Here is a 13,472-nt window from a genome sequence, read left to right as displayed (position 1 = left end):
ATACTATTTTCTTTGGTTTCCATTTCTTGTATGTGAGCTGTGGTTTCTTTGCACTTGGAATTCTTCCATGTCTTAGATGTTACATACACATACATATCTCTTTTCTTTATTTTACCATACAATATAACACCCTATACCATTCTGGGGAACATTAAATCAGCCTACTGAGGGATGAAGCAAAATTAATAAGTTAAAAAATTATAATTCATGATATAAAAAGATTCACAATCTTTAACAGATATAGAAAAATACATTAAAATCACTGTATGAGCATATTGCCTAGATAAAAAGTGAATGCAAATTTTAGAAACATTCTTGAAAAAAGCATTAGAATAGTTTACAATAATAATTTATAGGTGATAAAAATACATGACAGAAAAATATTGTACAATGATAAATTTTTATCGTACTGCTGTGGGCCTGGGTTCAATCCCTGGTTGGGGGAACTAAGATCCTGTAAGCCACATGGCATGGCTGGAAAAAAAAAAAAAAGATAAAACTCAAGCATTATTTAAAGTTACCTCAATCTTACCATGCAGAATTGACATTTGTTAGCACCTGTTAAACATCAAGCCTGATATTTTTGTCTACAGATATGCCAATTAGGCACAGAATAAAATTTACAAAGCAGAATCATATGTTTTTTATATATGTTTATTTTATGTTCTAAGAGAAAAAAGAAATAGATAAAATGGAAGGAATAAATGAATTTTACATAGATATTTATTCACAACAATGTATTTCAGTTTCTAAAAGATCCCTCTAAGTATAGAAAAAAAGTAAAAGGTTGATATTTTCAATTTTTTAAAGTGGTATTTCAACTTTTGGCAGTGTCTATTGACTCCTGTTATAAAAGATAAGGAAAACAGCAACTTATGCTTTCTTCTTCTTCTCTTCTTACCAAGTTCTGACATTGTTGGTATCTTACTATTATTTATTTTGTCAAAGTTTAAAACATTTACATACATTTTAGTAATCACTATTTTTAGTCCTTTATTCTATCCTCTCAAAGCTCACTGCCAATTCTTTTACCGTTTCTGAATTATCTTGATTTACTTCTTGGTTAGTTGAATTCAATCATCCAGTAGATTTGAGGAAAGCCTTATAAGTCTTCTTACAATCTTGAGAGTTTATTGCTTTTATACTTGAAGGTTATCTTACCTTCCCCCAGAATTTTGGAACCTCCATTTGGTGTTGATAGTTACTGTGGTAAAGTCTGAGGCTGGCTGAACTTTTCTTAAAACTTCTTATTGAATGAATTGCTTGTTCTTCCTGGATGCTCATATCTGACTTATTTTTTTTTAATCCTTAAAAGACTGTAAATTCACTAGCATTATCATCAGTTGATTAATTTTGTATGTATTAGTTTGTTCTAGAACAAGGTGAGATTTGATAGATTCAAGTTTTTGTTCATTTCAGAAAAATTTTCTTCCATAAGACTTTGAATATTTGTTCTGGACTACCAGTTTAGTTTTCTTAATCAATATCATTATTATAAATATATTAAGCTTACATTGTCTTTCAAATCTAGCATCACCTCATTAACTGTCAATTTTTTTCTATTTTGATTTGTGTGATTTTTATCCATGTCTTTCTACCATGCTCTTATGTTTGTTTTTATTTTATTTTTTCTTGTTGTTGCTCCTTGGATTTATCCTGTATGGGACTCTCTGTGCTTCCTGGACTTGATTAACTATTTCCTTTCCCATATTAGGGAAGTTAACTATAATCTCTTCAAATATTTTCTCAGTCCCTTTCTTTTTCTCTTCTTCTTCTGGAGCCCCTATAATTCGAATGTTGGTGTGTTTGATGTTGTCCCAGAGGTCTCTGAGACTGTCCTCGGTTCTTTTCATTCTTTTTTCTTTATTCTGCTCTGCAGTAGTTATTTCCACTATTTTATCTTCCAGGTCACTTATCTGTTCTTCTGTCTCAGTTATTCTGCTATTGATCCCTTCTAGAGTATTTTTAATTTCATTTATTGTGTTGTTCACCATTGGTTTCATCTTTAGTTCTTCTAGGTCCTTGTTAAATGTTTCTTGCATTTTCTCTATTCTATTTCCAAGATTTTGGATCATCTTTACTGTCATTATTCTGAATTCTTTTTCAGGTAGACTGCCTATTTTCTCTTCATTTGTTAGGTCTGATGGGTTTTTATCTTGCTCCTTCATCTGCTGTGTGTTTTTCTGTCTTCTCATTTTACTTATCTAACTGTGTTTGGGGTCTCCTTTTTGCAGGCTGCAGGTTCGTAGTTCCCATTGTTTTTGGTGTCTGTCCCCAGTGGCTAAAGCTGGTTCAGTGGGTTGTGTAGGCTTCCTGGTGGAGGGGACTAGTGCCTGTGTTCTGGTGGATGAGGCTGGATCTTGTCTTTCTGGTGGGCAGGTCCACGTCTGGTGGTGTGTTTTGGGGTGTCTATGGACTTATTATAATTTTAGGCAGCCTCTCTGCTAATGGGTGGGGTTGTGTTCCTGTCTTGCTAGTTGTTTGGCATAGGGTGTCCAGCACTGTAGCTTGCTGGTTGTTGAGTGAAGCTGGGTGTTGGTGTTGAGATGGAGATCTCTGGGAGATTTTCGCCGTTTGATATTACGTGGAGCTGGGAGGTCTCTTGTGGACCAGTGTCCTGAAGTTGGCTTGCCCCCCACAGAGGCACAGCACTGACTCCTGGCTGCAGCACCAAGAGCCTTTCATCCACATGGCTCAGAATAAGAGGGAGAAAAAGTAGAAAGAAAGAAAGAAAGAGGATAAAAGAAAATAAGATAAAATAAAATAGTTATTAAAATAAAAAATAATTATTAAGAAAAAAAATTTTTTAAAAAGTAAAAAAACCAGATGGATAGAACCCTAGGACAAATGGTGAAAGCAAAGCTATACAGACAAAATCTCACACAGAAGCATACACATACACACTCACAAAAAGAGGAAAAGGGGAAAAAATCATAAATCTTGCTCTCAAAGTCCACCTCCTCAATTTGGGATGATTAGTTGTCGATTCATGTATTCCACAGATGCAGGGTACATCAAGTTGATTGTGGAGCTTTAATCCGCTGCACCTGAGGCTGCTGGGAGAGATTTCCCTTTCTCTTCTTTGTTCTCACAGCTCCCAGGTGCTCAGCTTTGGATTTGGCCCTGCCTCTGCGTGTAGGTCACCGGAGGGAGTCTGTTCTTCGTTCAGACAGGACGGGGTTAAAGGATCCGCTAATGCGGGGGCTCTGGCTCACTCAGGCCGGGGGGAGGGAGGGGTATGGATGTGGGGCGAGCCTGCGGCGGCAGAGGCTGCCGTGACGTTGCAGCAGCCTGAGGCGTGCCGAGCGTTCTCTCGGGGAAGTTGTCCCTAGATCACGGGACCCTGGCAGGAGCGGGCCGCACAGGCTCCCCGGAAGGGAGGTATGGAGAGTGACCTGTGCTCGCACACAGGCTTCTTGGTGGCGGCAGCAGCAGCCTTAGCGTCTCCTGCCCATCTCTGGGGTCCGCGCTGTTAGCCGTGGCTTGCGCCTGTCTCTGCAGCTCCTTTAAGCAGCGCTCTTAATCCCCTCTCCTCGCGCACCAGGAAACAAAGAGGGAAGAAAAAGTCTCTTGCCTCTTCGGCAGGTCCAGACTTTTCCCCGGACTCCCTCCCGGCTAGCCGCGGTGCACTAACGCCCTGCAGGCTGTGTTCACGCCGCCAACGCCAGGCCTCTCCCGGCGCTCCGACCGAAGCCCGAGCCTCAACTCCCAACCCCGCTCGACCCAGCGGGTGAGCAGACAAGCCTCTCGGTCTGGTGAGTGCTGGTCGGCCCTAATCCTCTGTGCGGGAATCTCTCCGCTTTTCCCTCCCCACCCCTGTTGCTGTGCTCTCCTCCGTGGCTTCGAAGCTTTCCCCCTCCGCCACCCGCAGTCTCCGCCTGCGAAGGGGCTTCTAGTGTGTGGAAACGTTTCCTCCTTCACAGTTCCCTCCCACTGGTGCAGGTCCCGTTCCTATTCTTTTGTCTCTGTTTATTCTTTTTTCTTTTGCCCTACCCAGGTACCTGGGGAGTTTCTTGCCTTTTGGGAGGTCTGAGGTCTTCTGCCAGCGTTCAGTAGGTGTTCTGTAGGAGTTGTTCCACGTGTAGATGTATTTCTGATGTATCTGTGGGGAGGAAGGTGATCTCCGCGTCTTACTCTTCCGCCATCTTCCCCCTCTCCCCGTTATTGCTCCTCATGTGGCTTTCATCCCTCCAGTTTGTGTTTGTGCTTTTCAAACAAAGAAAAAATTATGTTTCTTTCATTTCATTGATACAGTAGTAGCTGTTTGTCTGATTTCTTCATTTATTTCCATAGAAAGTTCTTGCTATGGATATTTAATGCTTTTTGCTTATGTTCCAGTCTCCCTCATCTCTATCTCTTTTACTTTATTGCAATTTCTGCACAAAGGTCCTTTGTTCATTACTTTGCAATTATTGCTTATTTTTAAAATGATGGCAGCAATTTACTTAAGAATCATGTGGGAAGTGATGGGAGAGAGTAATGAACTCGGACCACCTGAGTCTTTTACCTTCTCATTGTGTTTAATTTCTCCGTTGCCCTGGTGGTCCCTCTCCCTCAGTTTTCGGGGTTTGAGAGGTGGATGAGTCTAACAGAAGTCCCCCTGTATCTCCAGTCACAGGCTGTTGGTGTTAAAAATCAGTGGCTGCTCCTTGTCCTCTTATCTGCATTGGTTAGGAAGCTAGCTGATTGATAAATGTATCTTATACTTCTAATGTATCTTTCTATTTTTAAAAAATTTTTATTGAAATATAGTTGATTTACAATGTTGTGTTAGTTTCAGGTGTAAGGAAAAGTGAACCAGTTATATATATATATATTATATATATTTTATATATATTCTTTTTTAAGATTTTTTTCCTTTATAGGTTATTAAAAATTTTTTTTGAATTTTATTTAATTTATTTTTTTATATAACAGGTTCTTATTATCTATTTTATACATATTAGTGTATATATGTCAATCCCAATCTCCCAATTCATCCCACCACCACCACCCCCGCCCATTACAAGATATTGAGTAAAGTTCCTTATGCTATCCAGTAGGTCCTTGTTGGTTATCATTACTATGGTTTTCTATATTCCATTTCCTGCATTCCACCTGTACCCTTAGATCTCATTATGTTTGTCTAGGGCCTAACTCTGTATACCTCTGTGCTTGAGGTCTGAGAAGCATGTGTCAGCTCTTGGCATCCTATCTTATTATAGTACAGAATTTAAAATGTTCAGCCTCAATAAAACAGATAAACAACCAGGACCTACTGTATAGCACAGGGAACTCTATTTAATAGCTTGTAGTAGTCTATAATGGAAAAGAATCTGAAAAAGAATAGACATAAATATATATATGTGTATAACTGAATCACTTTGCTGTATACCTAGAACATTGTAAATCAGCTGTACTTCAATAAAAATAAATAAATAAGATGTTCAGCCTCCAAATTTGCTGATTGTGATTGTAGCGATGTCCTTCTTCAGTTTCCCCTTTTTTTGATGGGGGCACTGTTTGTTATTGTCATACTTTCTGCTGTTTTTTGGTGAGTTTTGAGGGGTTTTGCTGTGCCGTCTTTGGCTGGAAGTCATTTTTTTTTTTTTTTAACAGTTGATGTTTATTGTTGCTGGGGAGAGAATTATGGAAAACTTGATTTTTGTTGTGTTGTAAGTAACTAGTTCTTTGTGTGTGGTTGCTTGAAGAATGTTTTTCATTTTTTTTCTGTAAATGCCACATTTGTCACTATATATTTGACATTATTTTCCTTGATTTAGTTGGGAACGTGGTGGATTTAATCTGTTTAGACTATTTGTTTGGCTGCTGAAGAAAGCTTCCTTATATTGCATGTTTGATTATTCTTTCAGTTCTGTTTGATATAGTCCATCCTTCAGGGAAATGAATATTGTTTGGTTGACTATTTTCTGTTCCCCATGTCCACTATGTTCTTCTTCATAATTTTTATTTCTTTGTCATTTTTCTTCCTGTTTCCTGGGAGAGTGTCCGAATTTTCTGTTCTGTATCAGTGCTTCCACAGCATTTTCTCTGTCTACCATTGGAGATTCTTTTAGCCTACTGAAGTGATATCTTTCTCCCTTCCGCATGCCTCCCTCCTCCTGCATCTTTGCTATTATTAACCAGTGTAGTACATGGCAGGCTATAATTCCCATGATGTACTTGTGCCAGGTATGTCTTACTTTGAAACCTGGTTTTAGTGTTTATTTTGGGATTCTATCTCTGAGCATATAATATGCTACTATTAATTTCTGTCCTTTACTTAGCCAGTTGTTTTATAGAATTTGTTACCTCTGTATGGATATAGATAGTGTATAGAGGCCAAGGGCAGTGGCAGAAGTGGGAAAGGTTCCAATGGGTAGGGATGAAATACCTTGCTTCCATAATAGGTCAGGTTTGAGTAGTAAAAGATGTCAGCATAGTTTTATGGTTCCTATGGAACCTGGGTTTCTGAACCAGATTAGGGTAGGTGTTGAGATTAGGGAAGAAGAATAAAACATCTTCCTACCTTTGTTCAGTTGGTCTCTATGAAGTGAAGCTGGGGTGTGGCATAAGCTAAAGCTGCGTTTTTGGCTTTATCTACCTGATAATTAGTCTAAATTTCTTTTAGGTTCTGAACTTACAGTTTATGGGATTGTTTTCTACACTTTCCTCCCTTTTTCCAGTGATTTCATGTCTGTGTCTTTGTCTCTTTTCAACTCCTGCGTGGCCATTTTAGTTAGCTATTGGAGAGACTGCATGAGGACTGTTGCCATATTGAATTGAACATTTCAGAAGAGCCTTAGGATCATATCATTAAATTGCAGAGAAAAATCTAGTTGGAAATTAGATTTGAATACTATTGAATTTAGGGATTCTTTTGGAGAAATTGGCTTTTTTCCAGTTCTGACTACCATTTAATTTCCAAAAATAATTTTGGTTCAGGCTAGAGATTGAGCAGAATAGTGAGTTTTTTGGGAAAAAAATTAAAAAATAAAATGGCAACCTTTTTAGAAAGATATGGTCCTTGAAATGTGGCTGAGCTCTAAATTTTACACAGAATATATCACTGTCTTTAGTAATTGGGTATCCCACTGTACTTTCTGACTGGTTCATATTTGGTCTTGATTCGTGCAGTGTTCATTATAGATGAATTCTAGATCAATTGAAAGAATTTGCATACCCTCATAAAGTATAACATAGTGGGTTTTGACATTAATTTGATTGTTTTCCTAACCTTCCATTTTTCTCACCATAATGTAGCATTTATATTCTTTTGGTGAGTTTTAGAAATTTTGTAGTTGATTGTAATTGGTGCTTTTGGCATTGTAATTAAATTAAGCTTAATTTAACTCATTTTACTGTGATGAAGCTTACTGATTTTCAGTGTTTTCACTATTAGTTTTTCCTGAGAAGTCTAATTCCTTCCCCTATTTTTTATTTGCTTGTTTACTGTTTGTTTTGTTTTGCTTTTTCCTTTTATTTGGGAAGTAAAAAATATCTTTTCTGTATTAATAGTGATAAATCAGTTTTAAAGAAACCCATTGCGACTTAAGTGGCATAAGATGATAATTGGGTTGTTAACCAGAAATATTAATATTATATAATATATTATGTGATAAATAAATATAAATAGGGCGAGAGAACCCCTATCAGAAAAGGGGAGTTTCAGTTTGGGACATGGTGGGCCTGCTGGTGTAACACAATAGATTATAACTTAATGTAAGGAGATATGGGGGAAGGAAGAGAAGGAAGAACAGAATTTATCATATTTGGTTTTTTTTTTCTTTCTCTTATTGTTGATACCTCAGTAACCATGATTTAGACAAATTGTTTATGTCAATTCTATTGAAAAATTTTGGGAATAAAATGAATTGCTTTACTTTTGATGGTCATCATTAATTGTATGCATATACAGTATTTCTATTGTGTATGGTCAAGGTCTTTAAAGAGGTGATTTCTAGATTTTATGTTGATTGGATTTTATATCATTTGAACAAGAATTGTGCTTGTAAAGTCCTTATAACCATGTAGCTAAACCATGGTTAACCTATGGCCTATCAATATGCTGCTTTATGAACTGTAGTATTGCTCCTTAGATAAGTATTTTATTCACATGGAAAAGACTTGCAGTAATCTTATAAATAAATTAAAAAGCCATGTCTTTATTGTTATTTATCAGTTTAGGTTATAATCCTTAGAAAAACTTTCCTTATGAAAGTTAGAAATCTTTTGCTGTGGTCTCATGTTTTCATTATCATTTTATTTTTTATGTAGTAATGTAAAACACAGCATCCTCCATTCTCATGAAAAGTTTAATAGTAATTACAGTTGCAGATTGTTTGACTTCGGTACATTCCATAGCAAATCTGTTTAATTTGTCTGCCAGAGGTTTTAGAAACACTCTACAGCCAAAGATAAGGGGTTGCACTTAGAATGCTAGTTGGGTTTATTCTTTTGTGTTTTATAAATTAAATGTTTTAATGGTAGAATTCGTCTTATTACCGTGTATTTCCACTGCAAAATTTCTTTAGACATACTGTCATTGAGGCTGTGAACTTCTCTTAAAAGGAAGTGCTCAGTCTCAAAAAAAATAATCTATATGGAAAAGCCTTGTGTTTTGGTTTCTGATTCTCTGTCCCATACTGATATGAGAGTTAATTTCATAGTGGATGAGGGGGCTGGCAGAGGAGTTAGTTGTTCAATAGAGTGGTAGCAGCAGAAAAGTGTTTTGCTTTTCACTAGTTAGGCTGAGTTTTGTCCTTTAATAAATGCATAGCTCCTTGGCCCTTTGGTCTTGGAGATTATTTGTATCAGGTTGGTGACTTTGCTTTCATCTTTCTTGGAAATACGTGCATCTTTCTTGGAAATATATAATTTTACATTTTCCCTCCTCACTTGAAATACTCTGGTTTCAAAGATAGAATGAGGCTTTAAATTTATTTCTAAATTATTAAAAAATATTTATATTTCCAAGATAAAAAAAGTTACATTTTCTAAGTTGCTTACTGGAGAATATAAAAGAGAAACAAAGTTATTTTTTGGGGTAATATTAGGTTATATTCTGCTACTAATAACTTTGGAACTTTTAATGAACTTAGTTCTTTTAACTTGTTAACCGGTATATGGTCTATACTTTTGAACTAGCAATGGAGTGCATATCTGGGATATTGCCAAAATAAAAAAGGGTGTATGGAAATATATAAATCTTACTCTATAAGCTAAAGTTGGATGCCTTAAAATTAGAATCAACTGTTATCTGAAAGGAAATACAAGAATATAGCAGTACATATTTATTGCCTGGTGTGTACTGGCATCGTTGTATCATTAGGCTCTTAAATTCTAAAAAGAACTACATTAGTAACTCATTCAAAACTTCTGAAGTGTTTAATAGTTTAGAAATCTTCACTAACTCCCTACATCTTTAAGAAACAAATTGGGGAGAGTGATGGTGCATTACTTCAAGAGACTGGAATACTAAATAAAATTACCAAAAAAAGGGCTTGAAAAATATAATATAGTCAAGCAATCATGTTATCATTTAAGTCCTCTTTATAACTTTAACTTGAAACTGGTAAGTAAATGAAATTTTGCCTGCTAAAATAGGGCTTTATCTCTCAATTATCTGCCCTCTGTGACACACGGAATCTATCACTGAATAGATAGGGTTCCCACATATTCTAAAATGGGGATCTGTATTCAGTGGTTTTCCTGCCTGTAGATAAAGTCTACTAACTTTTGTTCACTGAAATGCAGTTTACTATTTAAAATAAGTGTAAAATAGAAACAGAGTTACTACCTGCTTTATTGATACGCTAAAAAAAGAAAGACTCAGATGCCCATATAATTTGTTTTGAGTGTGTAATATTTAAAACCGTAGAGAAAACTGTACTAATTCAAAGTTAAAGTGTTTTTGTTTTAATTAAGTAGGTGACAGAATGCCATTATTGAACATTAACTCATTAATGTAGAACATATGTTCTAATTAGAACTTATGTTCAAATCTTGATAAGCCTTGGCTATGTGAAAACTTTGCTTAGTGCAGAAAGAAAGATTTATTATACTTTTTCCCCTTGTAGTTCATCAAAAAGTCATCTTTAACTTTCCAATGTTTTTAGAGTGAGAGTATTTTAATATTTGTAGATAGCATGTATTACATATTATGAAGATGTTTTAGAGCATACATTGATTGTCTAATTAGTAATGTGTTTTTTCACCATAACACTGTTCCAAGAGTCCATATGATAAAAATAACTAATATTTATTTCACTTACTATGCACCAGGCAGTATTCTAAGTGCTTTATACATAGTAATTTATTTAATTCTTCTAAGAATTGCTACTATTATTATTATTACCATTCCCATTTTATAGGTGATAAAACTGAGGCATAGAAAAATCAGTAATATGCCGGAGCTCATAATCAAACATGTAAACAGCTAATTATAGCATAAATGGGTTAATGTTCCAACATAGAAAAGCGGAAAGTGATAGGGCCCTTCAGAGTATTTAGTCTACCATGCTACTAGAAGTCAAAGTCCCAACTCTTTTTGTTTCTACTGAAAAACTCTCATACCTTTCTTTTCTCTAGAACAATTGCTTCCCTTTCATATTAGTGCTATCCAATATTCAATCTAATGACAGTATATTGTTTGAAATTAAAATGATAAACATTTGAAAAACCAGAAGGTAGAAGCCTAAAACAAAAGTGATTACTTTTGGAGTGTGGAACTGAGGGGTGGAAGAATCTGGATATGTTCTTTAAATAACATTTAGGAAGCCTAAGGTATTCTGAAAATCAACTTCAGTCTTTGGAAAAACAGTGATGCTGCCAAGGCTCTTTCATTTAAATCTAAAATAGTTTAGATGTATTAATATAGATATAAATATTTTGGAATGAATAAAAAGTGAAAGATAAATTATTAAGTATTTTAATTAAGAAGAGCGTAGAAAATTATTCCTTTTTTCTTTTTATTTAAAAGAAAAGTTATGGTTAGTAAATTAGAAATTACTAGTATTCACTTATCAAAATACAATGAAAAAAATAATACCTTTTATCTCTCACTTATACTTATTTCCAACAGCAAATTTCTCTCTTCTTATCCCATCTTGTTACCTTTGTATTTCAAATGAGTAGGAACAGTTCATTATTAATTGAACATTTAAAAATTTTTCTTGGAAGGAAAATTATTCTGATTTGGACCATATAACAATTTACCTTTAGCAATGAATTTTGCAATAACTCTGAACGTTTAGGAGTATAAAAATTCTACATTTCCCTTCTTTTAAAAAAACTTTGTTAATGATGGAGAAAGCATATATGACATCTTTCAAGATCTGTAGTTGGAAAAAAAATTCTCTACTTTGCAAAGCCTCAGCTATGCCCATACTGTGTGAATGCAGCATGGAGCTAGCGTGTGAGTGATCAAGCAGCAGGAACAATTTCTATGGAAACAATATTCAGAGTACTTAAAGTTCAGCAGAAAAATATGAAAAATTAAAACACAATCACATTGGGAGTAATGGGCAGATGGAGATAAAAAAAGTTATCTTGCCGCTTTTTAAAATTTCTACAGGCTTCCAGATGGTAGGAAATGCTTTGTTCTTCCCTCCTGCCCATCTGTTGTTCTTTAGTGTAACTGACATCACCACAACTACTGCAACCATTAAAGCATCACCATATAAAAATGGCAAAATTTAGAACGTATTGCATAGTTTTATGGAAAGAAGATTACAAGAATCAAAGTTATAGTTTGTTGAAAGATTTGCTATTTTATTTTTTATTTTTTGGTGTGTGTGGCATAGTGGTATGATAGAAGTAATGCCCAGGAAGGATGTACTCTAAGATTAGAACAAATTTCCCATATTTGAGGTGGTGTAGAAAAATTTTCATGATTTAGAATTAAACATAGGGATTTCTTTATGTATCATTGAAATGAATTACTTTTTAAGTAAAATATATAGTGTATGTGATCCACTAAACCTATGCATTTGTTTTATTTCTTTTTTCCCCAGACTATTAGTCTCTGCCAGAAATGGATATGTGTTACTGTTTTTTACACAAAAATTACTTTAAAGAAAATAGTTATAATAATAATTATTTGTGCCAGTTTCGGTCCAGCATATATTTAACTTTTGTAGTTTAAAAAAAGTTAAGCAAAATAAATTTCTATTTAAATAACAAAATATTATAAAATAATTTTTATTTATTGGTGTCTGCCTAAAGGCAGATCTCATAAATTTTATTTGTTGCTTTTTTGCCACTTTTATCAGACAGAATTTGTGTTTGCTATAATAGAATTTAGATAGTGAATTCTTTACTCTTAATCAACAAATTCATATCCTTAGAGTAACTTTGGATTGATTATTCATCTTAATTCTTTCCTTTTTTACTCCTTAATTACTTATGTCTAAAAACTAGTCTTTATGAAAAATTAAATGAAGTTTTGTTAAAATTAGAATAATTCTTGTCTAGGTTACTTTTGCCCATTTTTAAGTGCTATAATTTAAAAATACTTTAGAAAAATCAAGCAATAGTTATGTGTTGCTTTTAAGGAGATTCTTGTCACCTTTCTTGTGTTATTCCCCCCCAATACATATCTTTCTTCCAGCTTGTATATATTTCATGAGAATTCATATTTATTTAGAAAAAGTCTTTCAAGATTATGTCACATTTGAGTTCAGGAAATCCAGCTTTGACTAGAAGTATTGCTTTACCTTTAGCAATATGAAAATGAATTAATACAGTACCTTGAGTTTTGGCAAACTCATCTTTAAGCCATTTGAACCTCCCAAGTGATACTCAGATATGTAGTGAAATTCACTAGTTGCTAGAAGCCCAGTGAGTCTACAATGTTTGGTTTCTTAAAAACAAGCTAAACTGAATAGCAGTATTAGGTGAGTTTCATTCAGAATGCCATGTAGCACAGAAACAAGTCATTTGTCTTCCAGTGTGAATTCTAATAGGTCTTAGTTCCCCAATCTAGGCTCTTTCTGTGGCTAGGACTGGGGTCCTATGATGTGTAGTCTTTAGGGACACTTTAGTTTCAAGTCTGGGGAGAATACCTTCTCCAGCTGAGATTTTTCTCTGGGGAGTTGGCTTACAGAATGGGCATCTCAGAGACTAGAATAGTGGTTATTAGGAGTGAGGGAGATGGAGTGATTCTGGTCAAATGGCACAAGGCTTCAGTTATAAGATTAATCAGCTCTGGGGATCTAATGTACAGCATGGTGACTATAGTTAATAATATTGTGTTGTATACTTAAAATATGCCAAGAGAGTAGACCTTAAGCATTCTTATCACACACACACACACACACACACACACACACACACAATGGCAACCATGTAAGGTGATGTATGTGTTAAATCTGGTTGTGATAATCATTTCATGAAGTGTATGTATGTTAGATCATCCCATTGTATACTTTAAATATATACAATTTTATTTGTCAATTATACTTCAATAAAACTGAAAAAAAAAGAATGGGCAT

At 34.9% G+C, this 13,472-nt stretch overlaps 1 protein-coding gene across 5 annotated transcripts in view; it reads left to right on the top strand.

The window, feature by feature from the left end:
• Positions 1–13,472, top strand: part of BBS9 (Bardet-Biedl syndrome 9) — a 453,658-nt gene that overhangs the window by 121,581 nt on the left and 318,605 nt on the right. The gene's annotated exons all lie outside the window — the stretch shown is intronic.

The sequence above is a fragment of the Delphinapterus leucas genome, chromosome 9 (assembly GCF_059928025.1).
Source record: "Delphinapterus leucas isolate spDelLeu-1000000601 "Yukka" chromosome 9, BTC_Dleu_Yukka2, whole genome shotgun sequence".
Taxonomy (NCBI): Eukaryota; Metazoa; Chordata; class Mammalia; order Artiodactyla; family Monodontidae; genus Delphinapterus; species Delphinapterus leucas.
This window is presented reverse-complemented; position numbering and strand designations above follow the sequence as displayed.